Source organism: Periplaneta americana, chromosome 4, assembly GCF_040183065.1.
Source record: "Periplaneta americana isolate PAMFEO1 chromosome 4, P.americana_PAMFEO1_priV1, whole genome shotgun sequence".
NCBI classification, from domain to species: domain Eukaryota; kingdom Metazoa; phylum Arthropoda; class Insecta; order Blattodea; family Blattidae; genus Periplaneta; species Periplaneta americana.
The window spans coordinates 163,069,284-163,088,030 of NC_091120.1; the positions used below are offsets into that span (position 1 = coordinate 163,069,284).

At 35.4% G+C, this 18,747-nt stretch overlaps 1 protein-coding gene and 1 long non-coding RNA gene across 3 annotated transcripts in view; both read left to right on the plus strand.

The window, feature by feature from the left end:
* LOC138698379 (glutamate receptor ionotropic, kainate 2-like) overlaps positions 1 to 18,747 on the plus strand; it is a 1,224,444-nt gene that overhangs the window by 644,531 nt on the left and 561,166 nt on the right. The window lies entirely within an intron of this gene.
* On the plus strand, positions 10,793 to 17,025 carry LOC138698381 (uncharacterized). The gene is made up of 2 exons (XR_011331856.1): positions 10,793 to 10,896; positions 16,042 to 17,025. It is a non-coding gene; the product is annotated as an uncharacterized lncRNA (long non-coding RNA).

Here is an 18,747-nt window from a genome sequence, read left to right on the forward strand (position 1 = left end):
GATATATAACAAATTCAAATGGAAAAAAAAAAATCCGAAAAAAAAAACTCAGAATATGAAATTCGCTACAAAACGACGCAATAGTAATAATTCGCGAATGTGTTCATATTTCGCTATTATAACTCTATTTCGCTATTTGTCGCGATTGTTTTATCCGCACATTATTAATTAGAATTACTTAATTCGTAAAGATTATTAAACAATCTGTTGTATATCTATTATGTCGTGATTTTTGCGATCTCCATAAATATCCGGCCATGCTCATAGCTCTCTCTGGACATAGCGTCCTGAAGGTGACCTCTCTTTCGTTGCACACATTTTTCAAGTCCGGATACCATGTTTCCCATTACACGCAGCAAACAAACACTGAACTGCATTAATTGATTGTCTAGCAATGTGAAACCAAGCGTGTGGATTGATTTCAGCTCTTACCGAGTTAGGTTTACCTGGACGCTTCTTTATCAACACAGAACAAGTTGCTTAAAAATTCTGCATCCAGATTTTCATGGAATGAACTGGTAGTGCTTAATTATTCCAATGGATATTTTAGTGACGTCACAATAGCCTTTGTGCACTTACAAAACTATCTCATTTTTGTAATATGCCTCTATAGCAAACACACGTTTTTCATCCATCCAATGTTCCATTGTAACTAATTACTGTATGCTGAAGGTTCGATTTTTATTGGCAATAATTAAAATACCTGTATTACCAGAAACAAACTATGTTTATGATCTCTCGCTTCATTGACTAAATCCCACAGACCTTTACTAAGGCAACGCTAAAAGCTTACATACACGAAACAAATAATATATCTATGCAGATTTTAACAGCTTATTCCTTGGATAAAGTACAACAAAATATTCTATATGTTAACAACTGCCAAAACTCCGCTGTAGGAGGTTACTAAACCTTACCGCTACGCTGGAGGCGGAGTCTTTCGTCTGAAGCATTGTCGCACTGATTGACAAGTTATCCGATGCATCACTGCTATCACTTAAACTTCTAACGAAATTATTCTGTCAGTTTCACTGTCTATTACATTAGCACTAGTAAAATATTGTTCTTAGTTATTTTTAACGTGATCAACACATTTCTGCCACTTGTCTTTTCTATATTCTGCGAAAAGGCGGCGACAGAAGAGTTCCTTTACGTTAAGAAGGAATTTTGTTACAAAAATCCATTTGCAAAGACTGGAGGCAACTGATTAAATATTTTAGTCTGGCCTTTAAGTAAATGAAACCAATCAAAACAATAAATGCTAATTTTTAAATCACTGTTGGATTTTGAAGATAAATAATGTTTATGTACGCGCACGCTACGTGACGGACTTTGAGCAGTCAGACTTAAACTTTTAACAAGTGATAATATCTTGTAGACTCAATTCTATTAAGATGTTTTTTTTTTCAACCTAAAGTATAATGTACCAGTATTTAGACGATTTCATACACTGCAACTACCTACTTATCTTTTCAAGGAAAAAAGTCATCGTTGATTGATTTTCCACTTCAAAAACATATTTTCCCACACTACAGTAATATTAAACAAACCTCAATTAAGAAGTCTTACATATGTATATTGCGGCGACTCAAACATCTTAGAAACCTGCAAAAAATACTCTTCAACATGCTTTTTTCCTTATTAGAATCTGACTACTACTTTTGTAGTTATTACTAAGTGTAATAAGTGCGAAAATATTCTACTTCATTGGAAGTCTACGTGAGTACCGCCTTCTCTCCTTATTGGTTGACAATTAGGAAGGGGGAGGTGAATAGTATATAGTGTCACTCTTTAAGATTGACGCATGCGCAAACCAACGGAGTTCTGTAAGTTGTTCCTCGACAATACCGTATACCAAATTAATAATTTTCTCGGAAAAAATACTAATAATTCTATCCTAAATTTTAACACTATTTTACTTGATAAACGTAACATTTCTCCATTCTCCATGTAACTTCATCCCTCTTAGCCCCAAATATTTTCCTGAGCACCTTATTCTCGAACACTCTTAACCTCTGTTCCTCTCTCAAAGTGAGAGTCCAAGTTTCATAACTATATAGGACAACCGATAAATTGAACATGTGAGTATTTACATTGAATACATGTGGAGATTTCCAGATAGGAGAGATTTGTCTTTGTTTAGACGGCTTTCCAAAGCTTGAATTCTGTCTCTAACATTTACCTCTGTTCCACTCAGATAGTTACTGCTATTAAATTACAATTAATGAGAATTGAATTAAGAATGTGTGCGTATTTTATGTTGTGTTGCTTCGGTACAAAATAATGGATTCTATAACTTCAGTTATTCTGTCGTAAAAGTTAATGTTTGTCCATTCTTATAATAAAATTGCTGCTACAAGTGCTATAAATGTAATATATAGGACACTTATGTCACCGATTGAAACATGGGGATCAATAAAACTGGACTCTACTGCTACAATCATCTCAGGAATGGCAGCGCTCAGTAGAGGTTATCAATTGTAGTTTCCAGACTGAATCGAAGTTTCTTCGCAAATAAAAGTAAGTTGTGAAATAAGCGAAAATCGTTCTCCTTCAATAAAACTTAATGAATATATTTGTTTTCATTATTGAAATGCAGAAAGTAAAATACACGAAAACATTTTATTTTAATTCACTTTACTCTTTGACTTTTCATAAAAATTTCTTATTTTTTTGTTTCACTTCACAACATATGAAAAAAAAAAAAAAGAGAAGCTTATTTCCCATTCTCATTATTAGACATCGGATTTATATGCACTAAAAATATTTAAAATCTGTGTGCATTTAAGCTGTCAAAATCGTCAAGCTCTACAATCTCAAAAATTTGCACTAAACATCCACTAAAAACTAGGCTTATGCATTTTTTTTTTACTTATAATGTACATTCGTCCTTAGACATTGTAGTGGTTGTTATAAAATTGTAATTTAACCTTAAATTGGCAAAACTTAATTTCTCACAATAGTTTATTAAACCATGTCGGACTGTAAAGAAAACAACTATCGCAATGATAGAAGCCCGTGGGACCATACCCCAGTTCCTAGTCGACATCTGTGAATCTTTTGGCCTGCATAAAGATGTTTTAAGAGATCTAACAATTGCAGCACTCAAAGGATCAATAGCTATTTGTGCGAGATCATGCGTATTTGCTTGGTTTCCGCACAAAACCAATCCGCGGAAAGTGTAAAATTCCACATTCAGTATTCCCAACCTAACACACATAACAATTTCCCTCTTCTTACCGTTTAAGTGACATATTGATTTTACTGCTTTAGGCTTTTAACATATTATTTTTAGAGACGTTCAATATAGTAATAATTATAAATTGGAAACTTACCACTCCAATTTCACCTAAATTGCACTGTTAATTATTGTTTTTAAATATTTGCAAAAATTAAGTAAACTCCACAACTCCACTACATTCGTGATGCAAGTAACATTAAGGAAGCCGTGAAAAAATCAACAAGACCGGCAAAATTAAACTTGCCGATGTTATTACTGCAATATGTTATATAAATAATATTGTTAAAATATTAAAATGACAAATAAATCATTACATAACCTTACCGTTTGTTTTAAGTTCGCATTTATAGACTGGGGGAAAAAAAGACAGACGCATGTCACGGCCTGCTGGAGTATAGTAAACACAGAAAACATGTTAAAGCAACAATGTTGAAGATAGATATTTTTGTTTTGCAAATTTGCCGTCATTGAACAGAAACCAAGATGGAGATTTCATTGCAACTAATTAGAAATTCCTCTTTCTGGTATGTAATAAACGATCTTCGCACAAAATAATGTACGATACACGAGCGGTATGTTTTCTTTCAATTCTCGGAAATTGAAAAAGCTCAACTACGTTTCGCTTTTTCAAACTTTTTCTCGAACATGAAAACTTCAACACACCGCTCTTGTAACGCATATTACTATTTCAGGCATCATACATATGGACCATGATTAATTTGCATTTCCTTGACGTTACTTCGTTCATTATCATGTGTTTCAATCTGATTCAAATTGTTGTTTTTCATTCTAACAAACAATGTATCACCACGCCTCAAGGCATTTACTTTATTTATTGTATCATGGTACTCTTTGTCAATGGCAACCTGTAGTGGTTACAGGAAGAAATAAATAAATAAATAAATAAATAAATAAATAAATAATTGTGCAATATTATAGTATTGTGAAATTGTAATTGTCTTACCAATTTTTTTTCTATTGTTCTATTAAAATTATAGCATTTAGCCTATAACCTGTTGTATCCTATAGGATACTTGCCAATTTAAGGGTTAAGCTGTAGTACACAATAATTATTTTCTCCGAAAGCTCAGGGGAAGTTTATGATATTTATCACTTAACACAATTTGTATGCTGAGAAGGACCTTTCCACGTCTGCAGATGTTATTTGACAAATTTTGAAAACACTTTCTAACTCTGCGGAAATTTTTTCTGGAAGCACAATGTTTTCACCTTGAAGATATTTATCCACAGAACACAAAACTTTAATGTCAGGATTTCTCTCTAAAACACTGCACAATTTATCACTTAATTTTTCTTCATACTTTACAGTAGCACTCTGAAGTTTGCTCTGAACCCTCTTGAGGATTGATGAAGATCCATGTAAAGACAAACCACATTTTTTCGAGTTTTTTTTTTTTTTTTGTGGCTTCAGCATATAACTTTGAAATATGCTTGGATTACAGCCAAATCTCTTTGCAAATATTCACTAATAAAAATATTCTGTCTACGCTGAATTGACAAAACTTCAGTTGCATTTAGCGCACCCACGAATTCTTTAACTGAATTGAAATAATCTGAATAGAAGAGAGCAACTTCAATCCACGTATCCCAAGGTTAAGTATTAGCTCTGGGACTAATGCGAGGTCTGGAAATTTCTCTTTGTAAGCACTAAGTCTGGATGGAGCTTTAATAAATATCGTCTTGGTGCTGGATATCAAATTGTTCATATTAGGAAAACTTTCCCTTGTGTCTTCCCCTTCTCTTATGAAGTCCATTCACAATACACGTAACATGGATGAGTTGGGAGAAAATACTTTCAAAGCTGAAGCAGCTCTCAACATGTATATATACAGTATATATACATTTACCGGTATGTATGTATTTATTTATTATGTGTGTATGTAATGCATGTATTTATTCACACTGTAAATGGGTGTACACCCAGTAGCAGTGGTAACTAATTACACTCAGTAATGACAATTAATAATAAACAAAGTTTAATAAAAATACAATTAATAATAAATTAATAATAATAATAATAATAATAATAATAATAATAGGGAGCATCCTAAATTAAATGAAGCACGATCACTTAAAATAACATTTAAAGTACATCTAATTTGTATTTTAAATCTATATATATGTATATATACATGTATGTATTTATTATGTGTGTATGTAATGCATGTATGTATTTATTCACACTGCAAATGGGTATACAGCCGGTATACACTCAGTAATGACAATTAATAATAACCACAATTTAATAAAAAATACAATTAATAATAAATTAATAATAATAATAATAATAGGGAGCATCCTAAATTAAATGAAGCACGATCACTTAAAATAACTTTTAAAGTAAATCTAATTTGTATCTCAAATCTAAGTTCGAACTAAAACCCACGAGAATGGTATGTTCATACCTGCACAAGTACCGTACCGTATCTTTCAGCACTACACCCAATTCGCTGACAACTCACTCACTGTGCTGGAACTACGACACATTTCACTGATTCTATCCTGATTTCACTAACACTTAAAAACCATTTCATTGATCAAATACTTTGCACTGCCACTATAAACTATGAAAGTTCACTGACAGAAACACACTTCACTTACACAACACACTTCACTGACACAACACACTTCTTCACTGATACAACACTTTAAATAACAAAATATCAATTACATCCTTTAAATAGTGTGTATAATATAGGGGAAACCCGGGCAAAGCGGATAAGCTAAGAACAAACACTGACACAGGCTATATTTTTGTGCTCCCGAAATAAAATCTTCTTGACATTGGTTGTGACAGATGTTGTCCACATATATAGAAAACAGCAGTTCGTTTCTCGTACCTACGGACAGTGATATGATTTGAGAAAGAAAATATAGTTAATTATTCGCTTTGCCCAGGTACACGGGCAAAGCGGACAATTAACCCGGGCAAAGTGAATATCCCTATAACATTTTCACATTTCTATTTAATTTTTATTCACTGATAATAAAATTAAGTCAACCCATAAGCACGATGTTAATGAGTTATATTAGACGATAGGATATGCTATTTACAGCCCATTACAGCACGTTAGATTAGTACAAAATACAAATTTTAACAAGTCTGCTCTTGCTCCTGCCCATAAGGTACTTCTCTTTCAACGTCTTTAATCGGTATAGATGTAAGAACTTCAGAGCGCTGACATTTTCTTTGTTTACCTCGTATCTTTCGAGCATCTACTTCTGGCACTGATCTAAATCAAAAGAACTGACTTGGATTCTCTTGCTTACGATTTTGAGGGTTTTGGTGTAACCGGAACTGAAAATCTGAGTGCAATTGATGTCTTCAATATTCCTGCAATCTCTGAAGATAACGACATCACAGAGGTGGTTGATTCTGAGTGAGCATTAACTGTTTCTTCAGCCGCTAAAGAAGCTGGCATCGCAGAATTTGTTAAATCTGAGTCAACTGTCGTTTCGCTTATTTCTATCTCAAGTGGGCGATCTGTAAGTTGATCTGGAGCAAAATCTTCATCAACAAACACGTTATGGTTGTATGGGCAGATAGCAGAACCAATGATTGGAAGACTTTATTTCTTCAAGTGCTTTCTTCATGGATTCTTCAGACCATTTGGCTTGTTCCGTCTTCCTCTTGAAAAATTAAACCATCTGAAAACACATTACGACCTTTTTAAGTAAAAATTAAGATCAGTGTTACTCATTTATAATTTAATTAGTGTGACTTAATGCCTCCACTATGTAAAATGATCTAACACGCTTTATTACAATAGACAAATACAAACAAAAATACTGCTAACACTTATATAGTTAAATAAAGGTGGCAGGGCAAAGAGGATAAGTTATCCACTTTGCCCGCAGACGCCATTTCGCTTTTCATTTAAGGTGATACAAACATAAACATCAATAATCTTCTTCGTAAGTACGGCACTTTAGAAGTAATCGTATCGCCTATATATTACTATCACATAACAAAAAGTTTCTACAGTATTGTGTGTTTTACATTTGTTTCTCTTACCTTGAAATATTTTAAGAAAACAGTCAATTTTCTTCAAACACGCTATGACTTCTTCTCGCACTAGCTAGAATGATGACAAGTCAGTTCCAGCAGCAAAATCTGGTTGGGATTCTTCCCCAACATAGCAGAAAGCGCTACCTGTTGGCGTTTCTAAGAAATATGCATTATTCTCTTTGCCCGGGTTATTCATTTTGCCCGGGTATCCCCTACTACCGTCTATTAGTAAAGTCCTTAAGCTTATTTTTAAATACATTTTTGGTTATTGGTAAAGCCTTTAGTAAGTCTGCAGCATCTGAAAGCAGAGTCCGAAATTTGTTTTCACTGCCTCCTTCTGGCGACAGTACTTTCAGAGCGTTGTTTACAAAGCGAATAACAGTGCAATGATTTGTTTATTTTTTCTGTTTTTTTTTAAGCCCTACAAGCAATCAAGTACTGTTTTCTTGGCTCATCTTAACATATTTTGCCTTCAAGAAAATTTGCCACATGATGGCCACAGATGTCTGTAGTTTCATCTATCACTTCATACGCAAGAGAGTCCTTTAATTGGTTCCGAATTTCTTTAATTGCTAAGCGATAATAGCTGTCTAGATAATTTTTTCTCATGGTAAATTCGTCAGGAATAACACAATTACAACACTTTTCCAAGAAACTACGGATTACATTGTTACTGAGCGAATTCCATGTTATGCTTGCTGCCATTAGAGGCTCACATAGACCACTACAAAATTAATTTGTTTGTGAAGTTGAAGGGACTTACATCAGTAGGCTAGTGTTTGTTTGTGTGTATTTTTTATCTGTTTAATTGCAATGTAGGCCTACTGATTGGTAGATACTGTTTGTGCTGAGTTACCTGAATTTTTTATCAATTGCAATTTTGTTTATTGCGTAAAACACAGAAAATAACTTTATTGCCTATAATGAAATGAGACTATCCACAATATTTAACCCGCTGTTTTAAAAGCGAAATTCTAGACGATTTTTCTTTTTGCATTATGACATAAACTTAACCTCACGGAAAACTGAACAATACTGCATTAACTGCATCACTGAGGCGAGTTTTGAACTGCATGGTGACGCAGAATAAATAAAGAAATGGACAATACGTGATTTTGCCGCAACCACACTGGACCGTTTTCTTACGGGTTACTTCCATAGTGAGAAGGACTGCATGATTTCAGCTGGATGGAGATTTTTTCGGTGTGTTATTTTACGACGCTGTATGAACATCTCAGGTTATTTAGCGTATGAATGAAATGAAGGTATTAATTCCGGTAAAATGAGTCCGGGGTCCAGCACCGATAGTTACCCAGTATTTGCTCATATTGGGTTGCGGGTAAACCCCGGAAAGAACCTCAGCCAGGTAATTTGCCCCGACCGGAATTCAAACCCGGGCCACCTGGTTTTCGCAGTCAGACGCGCTAACAGTTACACTACAGATATGGACTGGATAGTGACATAATCTTATCTCTTCGTGCAGCTGTAACTGATTGGTAACTCCTAACTCCATTTTTCCTCCAGTTCGCAAACACTCGTTTCCATCTGTAAATAGGAATGTTATTCCCCAGCAACATCACCACGTGATTTTGTCAGTAGCGCTCGGAGAGTCTCATAATAAATGTCTCCATAGTAAGGACTTTTATTATCTCGTCACTAATGTGTTTAAATATTAATTTTAAAATCAAAAATTAAAAAAATACATGTATTATTGTATGCTCGATGCATGGAAAAATAATTAAATATCAGGAACATCGGAAATATGCAATTATATGCACTATAAAACTTCACATATAAACAAAACAACTTGAAACATATTGCAAAAAATAATACTTACTTACTTACTGGCTTTTAAGGAACCCTGAGGTTCATTGCCGCCCTCACATAAGCCCAACCATCGGTCTCTATCCTGAGCACGATTAAACCAGTTTCTATCATCATATCCCACCTCCCTCAAATCCATTTTAATATTATCTTCCCATCTACGTCTCGGCCTCCCCAAAGGTCTTTTTCCATCCGGCCTCTCAACTAACACTCTACATGCATTTCTGGATTCGCCCATACGTGCTACATGCCCTGCCCATCTCAAACGTCTGGATTTAATGTTCCTAATTATGTCAGGTGAAGAATACAATGCGTGCAGTTGTGTGTTGTGTAACTTTCTCCATTCTCCTGTAACTTCATCCCTCTTAGCCCCAAATATTTTCCTAAGAACCTTATTCTCAAACACCCTTAACCTGTGTTCCTCTCTCAAAGAGAGAGTCCAAGTTTCACAACCATATAGAACAACTGGTAATATAACTGTTTTATAAATTCTAACTTTCAGATTTTTTGACAGCAGACTGGATGATAAAAGCTTCTCAACGGAATAATAACAGACATTTCCCATATTTATTGTGTGTTTAATTTCCTCCCGAGTATAATTTTTATTTGTTACTGTTGCTCCTAGGTATTTGAATTTTTCTGCCTCTTCAAAGGATAAATTTCCAATTTTTATATTTCCATTTCGTACAATATTCTGGTCACGAGACATAATCATATACTTTGTCTTTTCGGGATTTACTTCCAGACCTATCTCTTTACTTACTTCAAGTAAAATTTCCGTGTTTTCCCTAATCGTTTTGGATTTTCTCCTAACATATTCACATCATCCGCATAGACAAGAAGCTGATGTAACCCGTTCAATTCCAAACCCTCTCTGTTATCCTGGACTTTACTAATGGCATATTCTAGAGCAAAGTTGAAAAGTAAAGGTGATAGTGCATCTCCTTGCTTTAGCCCAAATTGAATTGCAAAAATTAATTCCAAATCAAAATTAAAAACAAACTGAATATGCATTTGCATATAAGTCCGATGTCTAATTATTACATAAAAATGTAAGTGGAAGATACAGGAGAACATTGTTATTTTTTTTTTTTTGTACGCTCGGATTGTGACGTACTACTATTTGTATAACTTCAACAGTTTTGTCCTCTACACATTTAACTGCTGTCCAGATATATCTGGTAAACATTGTCATAACAACCCGTAGGTCACTTTAGTGAGAATTAAATTTCGTAAGCGTCACCCTAGCAACTGTCTGTATTAGGCCTACAATGACGGGAAGTATATTATTTACGTGTTGTCGCAGCAAGGCAAGTATATTTCAGTGTTATTAGCCAATAGTTGAAGCTGCTTTTCGAAGCTATGCACGAAATTTCAAATAACAGATTGCTCTGTGCTTAATGTACCAATTAAAATTATTGTTAATTAAGTAATGAGGAATTCATTAGCTATCGCGCTGAGCGTTTAGTGTGGAGATCAAAGGTTGGAGTGAGCTTCAAGCTGGGAGTTACCCGCTATTAGATGTGATGTTGACATAATCGTATATCGCAATTAACGCTTTCTAGGAAGATGATATTGTAAACACTTCGCAGAATTGGCGCGCCGTTGGCAGAATCTTTGGGTCAGAACCTGAGATCAGAGATGAAAACAAACTAAGCGTATAAAAATAAATTTCGGAATATGTATAAGAACTTTCATGTGTTAAATATATTAACGTACCTTGTTAACATGTTTGGACCTATTTTCGGTCATCTTCGGAAGTGGTCGTTGTTGGTCTTGGCGCTTCTTGTTTCCTGTGTGGGTGCGTTCGTTGTGTAGAGTCAAAGAGAGTGTGTGTTTTGAAGTTTAGTTGTGTGTTGAGAATATCGTTGGGGTGTGTTTTCGTGTGTGTGTATATTTCATATTGTTCTAGTGTGTTGAGTTTCTGGCTTTTTGGTTGGATGTGCAGTATTTCCATGTCTGTGTTGATGTCTCTGTAGGTGTGGTTGGCATTTGTGATGTGTTCTGCATATGTGGAGGTGTTCTGTAATTTTGTTATGGCTGTGATTTGTTCTTTGTACCGTGTTTGAAATGATCTGCCTGTCTGTCCTATGTAGAAATTGTTGCAGGTGTTACATTTGAGTTTGTATACGCCTGTGTGGTTGTATTTGTTTGTGTTGTTTGAGTGTTGAGATGTTTTTGTAGTGTTATTTGTTCTGTATGCGATGTTGTAGTTCAATTTCTTGAATAAATACTATGAACTATTAATTAAACAATGAAATACAAACTATGTAGCAGAATTAAGCTAAAATACATAGAATGTTAATATATTTCAAATAATGTTAGATAATAGAAAGAGATTATTATGAGACAATTTTGAAAATACAGCACTATCAGGATGCGTGTCTAAAGGAAGGAGTAACAATGTAGACAGTGATAGTTTAAGTCAGTATGATTGGAGTGAAATGCTAAGAAGGCTATCTTTTAAGCTGTTTTTAAAAGTGTTTATTGTCTTGCAGCCCCTAATACTTTGTGACAGGGAATTCCATTGACGCGAGGTGGATACTGTAAAAGATGATGAATAACGAGATGTTCGATGAAGAGGTATACTTAACGCATTGTCAGATGTACATAGTGAACAATAAGTATAGAATATTGCTAATAATGTCTTAAATTTTAGTTTTCCAAAAAAAAAAGTTTTATACAAAAACTGTTGGAGATTACCATAAAATATAATACCAATGTTCGAAAAAAGTTTGTTATTCAAACAAAACGAGTGTGACAGCAAATTTACTTTACCCTATACTGACGAGTGGAAGTCAGGATAGCAGAAGAAATGTCTGAAAGAAGTGAAATTATGAGAGAAGTACGTCGAGGATGTCTTTTGTCACCTACCCTATTCAACATCTACTTGGAGGATTTAGTAAAGAACTGTTTTCAGAACATGGGAGGAGTAATAATAGAAGGAAGAAGAATAAAGTACATGAGATTTGTTGATGATATGGCGTTGTTAGCAGAAGAGGAAATGATACTAAAAGATATGTTACTGGAGCTAAATGACAGCTGTGAGCATTATGGGATAAAGATAAAGGGTGCGGCAAAACGTCCTCCCTAATTTAAAGTTTAAATAAAAAACAGGTGGATCAAAATAAGGAAACATTATTAATATGAATGGTGTCTTAACAGTGGGAATTTTTCATTTTTTTAATAACGTGTCTCTCAAGTGATGTCCTTCACTATTAATGCATTGTTGAATGCGACTTCGGAAATTCTGCATCGCTCTAAGTTAGCATTTCTTGAGGAATAAGACCAATTTCTTCCCGTAATACATTTCTTAGGTCTGGAAAAGTTCTCGGCCGATGTTTGAACACCTCAGCCTTAAGATGCCCCCATAGAAAAAAAATCGCAATGTGCAAGGTCTGGTGATCGTGCTTCATCACTAAAAAGAACGACAGCATCTTCAGTATCTGCATTACACATTTTCACTTATCGGGATGCATGTATCATCAAAATTTCCGATATTAGAGTGGACAGAACCCTCGTGAACTACATGAAAAACCTCTACATAATGACCGTGTTACTGTATGGTGCGCGGTTGCAAGAGTCGGGATACTTGGTCCTTACTTTTTTGAAGAGGATGGTGCTACTGTGACAGTAAACTCTGAGCGGTACACTTTTGTGATCAACAATTTTTTGGCACCAAGACCCAATGCGCTGCAGATTGACCAGGTATGGTTTCAGCAGGACGGAGCCACCTCTCACACAGCTCAGATTTCTCTTCAAGTCCTGACACAGATGTTTCCTGGACGCTTAATTTCTTCACGTTGCGACGTCCCCTGGCCAGCACGATTACCAGACCTTACACCCTGCTGTGGGAGCATCTTAAAGCTGAGGGTTCAAACATCGCCCGAGGACTTTGCCAGACCTAAGAAATGCAATACAGGAAAAAATTGATCTTATTCCACAAGAAATGCTAGTCAGAGTGATGAGAATTTCCGCAGTCGCATTCAACAAAGCATTGATAGAGAAGGACACCACTTGACAGACATGTTATTCAAAAAAATGAAAAATTCCCACTGTTAAGATACCATTCATATTAATAATTTTTACTTATTTTGAGCCATCTGTTTTTTATTTAAACTTTAAATTAGGGAGAATGTTTTGCCGCATGGTAGGTCATAGGAAGAAAAATACAGAAGAAACTTGTGAATTTTAAATGAGGCAGTAGAGCAAGTGGACAGCTTTAAATACTTGGGTGTACTATAAGCAGTAACATGAGCTGCTGCCAGAAAGTCAAAAGGAGGATAGCAATGGCAAAGGAAGTTTTTAATAGAAAAAGGAGCATTTTCTGTACACCTCTGAAAAAAAGAACAAAGGAAGAGACTAGTGAAGTCCTTTGTATGGAGTGTGGCATTGTATGGAGCAGAAACATGAACATTACGACGAAATGAAGAGAAGCATTTTAAATGTGGATATGGAGAAGAATGGAACGTGTGAAGTGAACAGACAGATTAAGAAATGAAGCTGTGTTGGAAAGAGTGGTTTAAGAAAGAATGATGCTGAAATTGATCAGGAAGAGGAAAAGGAATTGATTGGGTCACTGGCTGAAAAGAAACTGCCTACTGAAGGATGCACTGGAAGGAATGGTGAACGGGAGAAGAGTTCGGGGTATAAAAATATATCAGATCATAGACAACATTAAGAGATATATGAGGAAACGAAGAGGAAGGCAGAAAATAGGGAAGATTGGAGAAAGCTGGGTTTGCAGTGAAAGACTTGCCCTTGGGAAGAACACTAAATGAATGACCCTATACTAAAGTTACATGAAATGTGTAGAAATTTTACCCATTCACATGTTTGATGTGTTTTAACTATTCATTAAACTTGTTTCGTGGAGTTGAGACAAATAAGTATGTAAAATAATGTTCAGTAGGCCAAAAAACTAAACAAAACACTATGACTAACCAAACTACCACTTATGCTCAAAATGAGAACCATTCACAACCAAACAATGTCCCAGTCTATCACGCAATCAGTAAATTGTAGGTATGTCGTGTAACTATGAGAAAGACAATGTACTGATTCCGTGATAGACTGGGACATTGGTTGGTCTGAATGGTTCTCATTTTAAGCATCTATTGTAAAGTTTGATTAGTCATAGTGTTTTCTTTTTCAGTATATTTCAGGCCTGACGGGTCCTGGTGGCGCCAGGCTACTATTTTTCGAGACCAGGAGGCTCAAGGTCACTTTACATAATTTTCACATTATCGTCAAATGTTGCAATTATAAGAAGTCATATTTTCTTCATTTAAACAGTTTAATAGTGATTTCTATTTCACAGACCTGATAAGTTCTGTCTCTGGCTTCGAATCCATGTACTTACGTCTGACATTCCATAAGTATTTCTGCGGAAATGGTGATAATGATGATGATAATGATAACGACGGAGACTACTACTGGTACTACAATCCCAGAGCCAGGGAATGTTTTTTTTTTTTTTTGTTTAGAAATACACCACTGCTTTTATGGCCTACTGATCATTTTACTTACTTATTTGTCTCAAGTTTGAAGTACACGAAATAAGTTTAATAAACAGTTAAAAGATGTGAACGTCCACACCTGTGGAGTAACGGCTAGCGCGTCTGGCGGAGAAACCAGGTGGCCCGGGTTCGATTCCCGGTCGGGGCAAGTTACCTGGTTGAGGTTTTTTCCGGGGTTTTCCCTCAACCCAATATCAGCAAATGCTGGGTAACTTTCGGTGCTGGACCCCGGACTCATTTCACCGGCATTATCACTTTCGTCTCATTCAGACGCTAAATAACCTAAGCTGTTGATAAAGCGTCGTAAAATAACCCACTAAAAATAAAAAAAAAAGATATGAAACGAATGAATGGGTAAAATTTCTTCACATTTATACGTAAAATTTAATAGAGATTCGAAATACCTATGTAAATTTTAATATAGGGTGCCATTAAAAAGTTAAGTTTACTGTCACATTCTGTATACCTGAATAATAAACTTTTTTTCGAACACTGGTATCATATTGTATGATATATCTCCAAACGGGGCCTTCTATTCCTGAGGTTGCGGGTTTGATCCCGGCCCAGGTCGATGGTATTTAAGTGTGTTTAAATGCGACAGACTCATGTCAGTAGATTTACTGGCATGTAAAAAACTCCTGCAGGACAAAATTTCTGCACGCCGGCGACACTGATATAATCTCTGCAGTTGCGTGCGTCGTTAAATAAACCATAATTCAATTTTTATTTCTCCAAACAGCTTTCGTATAAAACATTTTGATATTTATGTTCTCTAGGCTTTTACATTTTCCACTTTTTTGAAATTGCTATAAACTTGCTTGCAAAATGAAAGAGTACCTATGAGTTATATTATCTAAAGATAATCCCATCTCTGAACATTTTGATTTCCATAAGACTGTACTTGGAATATTCCCCGTTTATTTATTTATTTATTTATTTATTTATTTATTTATTTATTTATTTATTTATTTATTTATTATTTTGCTAATAATCGTAACATAAAATATAAAATATACAGAGAAACTTTAGCTCGCCCCTGAAAGAGTGGAACTCGTGCAAGTGAAAAATACAGAAACGCTTTGGTCTATCTTCGTCTCCATGTAAACAAAGCAGTTTATCTCCGAAACTTTGGATATCTCTATCTATGGCATGTGCAAAATGGAAAAAAGAAATCTTGCATCAGAAGTAACGCGTTCACAGTATCAAATAATGCTTGTAAACTCTTGAAAATTTGAAATAATAATTTGTTATAGAATCAAGATCCATGTTTCTATTGTTTCTAAATATACGTAATATTTGCTTCAAACGCCAGGAGTACCATTTGGCCATCCCTAACCGCTAATAAGGAAAATAAACCGCAAACTCGAGCATTATTTTTTTACATCCCAATTGACATCATTTCCATTAAACTTTATTAAACCTTTCAGGGCATAGAGTATCACTTCTCCACATTCCACACCAGACGACAGCTTCTCATTGCGACATCAGCCATGCGGCGTCATTGCGTTACAGTTCTCCTATCCTTGTGCGTTACAAACGTCATCGTTTCCACAGCTTCGGAAACACTAAATCCTTCATCGAATATCGACAGGGAAGAACACATTATTTTCAGAACAATCAACGCTGTCAAAGGAACACCTGCCCACCTGAGTTGTCATTTGCACAAATCATACAAAGGACCTATCACGTGGGTGCGTCTCAGGGATAAACGTGTTCTTACAGCTAACATGGACAGAGTGGTGGATGATAGAAGATTCGTGCCTTACTACTTCCGGTATTCCAACGAGTGGATGCTTCAAATAGAGGAGACTCAAGAGGAAGATTCTGGAGTCTACAGCTGCCGTGTACCTGCTCTCCCAGTGAATCAGTATATCAGACTTAATGTTGTGGAATACAGAGCACATATCCTTCAAGGCTCAGAGATTTCAGCCCGAAATGGACAGAGGGTGAAACTTGTCTGCGCTTCAGTTCCAAAAAGAGAAGGACCATGGATCTTCTACACCAACTGGGCCAAAGATGGGTGTGTCATTGATGATGACAGAACAGGAAGTAATGTGATAACAAGAGATCCGGTGAAAGGTGTTGTGGAGTTGGTGATTCCTGAGGCACGACCTCAGGACTCGGGGAACTACACGTGTTCGATGCCTCAGACAGAGGCTGTGAGTGTTGTGTTACACGTGATGAAACCCCAAGGTTTTGAGCGGACGTTGAGCTTTGCAGCTTTACCTGCTTTGATTCTATTTGTGTTCGTATGTGCTACAGTGTCTTTTCCATTTGTGTACGCACGTTGCGAAGGTTTTATTTTCGGTAAGAAAAGCATTTCGTCGTAGTATTTAATAGGTGTTTCGTAAACTAAATGGAATGAGTGTTGACTTTTCAATCTATAAATAGTGAATTCAGTTATACTCGAATCTAAATGGAATTGTGAGTGTACAAAGATGATAGTGGGAAATATTCGTGGGTTATACTGTTTTAGAGTGACTAGTGGTATTGACAATAATTGTGAATTTTCTGATCTCTAAGGGTGTTTGTGTTTAGAAAAATGTTATGTTTCCAACAAAGTATTGTAACTTCAGTTGTCCACCGTTTCTAAGCTGCTTTCAGGTTCCAACATGATATACAGGTTGATTCAGAAGCTATAGTAAATATTTTAGAGGCTATTCTGAGTAAAAAAGTTAATATAAACATGTGTCCAATTTTCAATCGGTGTGAATATGCAGTTGTTTGAATTTTACGCATAACAAGCTTAACAAAATGATACATATGAAGGAAGGACAAATAACTACGTACTATTGACTAGGAACAAAGAAATAGTACGTGTCGATCTTCTGAGATCTCTTGAGTACAGTACTGTTCGTAATAAGTGTAGAGAAACATCTGTTTGTAGTTCTCTTAGCTACAAGGATGGTATGTTCTTCAAGCATGACGGAGCCCCTGTACATTTTAGCCGTCAGATGACACATCATCTAAATCTCACATTCTCCGAACGATGGATCGGTCGCGGTGGTCACGTGAATTGGCCACAAAGATCCCCAGACCTTACTCATATCGATTTTTGTGTGTGGGGATGAATGAAGGGCGAAGTGTACAAAAATAGTGTAAACAAAAGGGGCGAAATTGTGTCTCGCGTTGTGAATAGTGCTGTCCTCATAAAAGCAAGACTTACTGTTGTCAATAGAGCGGATAAGTGCATTAAACTATTGAAATGTATTGCTCCCATATAAATAAGGGACTAATGTAAGTACTAAGTCATTTATATTTCCTTCTTGCTACTTGGAAGGTTCGTTATACGTAATACTCAAATATCTGTTTCTTCACAACCATTGAAAATTGTGCACTCGTTTATATAAACTTTTTCTTGTACGGAATGGTCCATATTACCATCTTCTAACATAATATTTACTATTTCTTATTAATAATCCTGTATAATATTTTACGAAACCTGAAGGACTGGCTTCTGTTGAATCCATTATGTCTGGGTAACCAATACAACTCAACTGGCTATCAGGCAAAACTTCCCTTATGTTGGAACATGTATTTTCGAAACGTTGGAAATAGCTTGCCTCAATCTATAGTTGAGACCTCAAAACTCTTCTTACGATGATATTACCGTGATGATCAGCATGACACTATCATAGTGATATATAATGGTGATCTTGATTTTCTTAACAATGAGCATAGTGATTATGACAATGATGTGGTTCTGATGATGTCAATGACGTGATAATGAAAATGGTCACGTTAACGAGATGGCGTAAATTAACAAAATCATTTATATCATCAGTACATTAAAATGAAAAACGTATTCGTCGTAAAATTTTTCTCAGGAACTAATTTAGTGCGATGGTTAAGGCGAATATTGTATGAACTATTTAACCTCGAACAATTCTTAAGATACTTCTGACTCATGAGTACTTGTACAGTATATAGTAATATACAAAAAGTTCAGATTACTGTTACTTTTTCTCAGGAAATATTTTAGTGGATTTAAATGCTGTAGTGTTTACTACCTCACTAAATGAGTTTTGAAGTGATTTTTTTGTTTTATTTAATTCATTCATTCACAGTTTTCTGCCCAAGAGCAGGTCTTCTACTGCAATTTCAGCATTCCTCGAAGTATAATTGTATTTAAA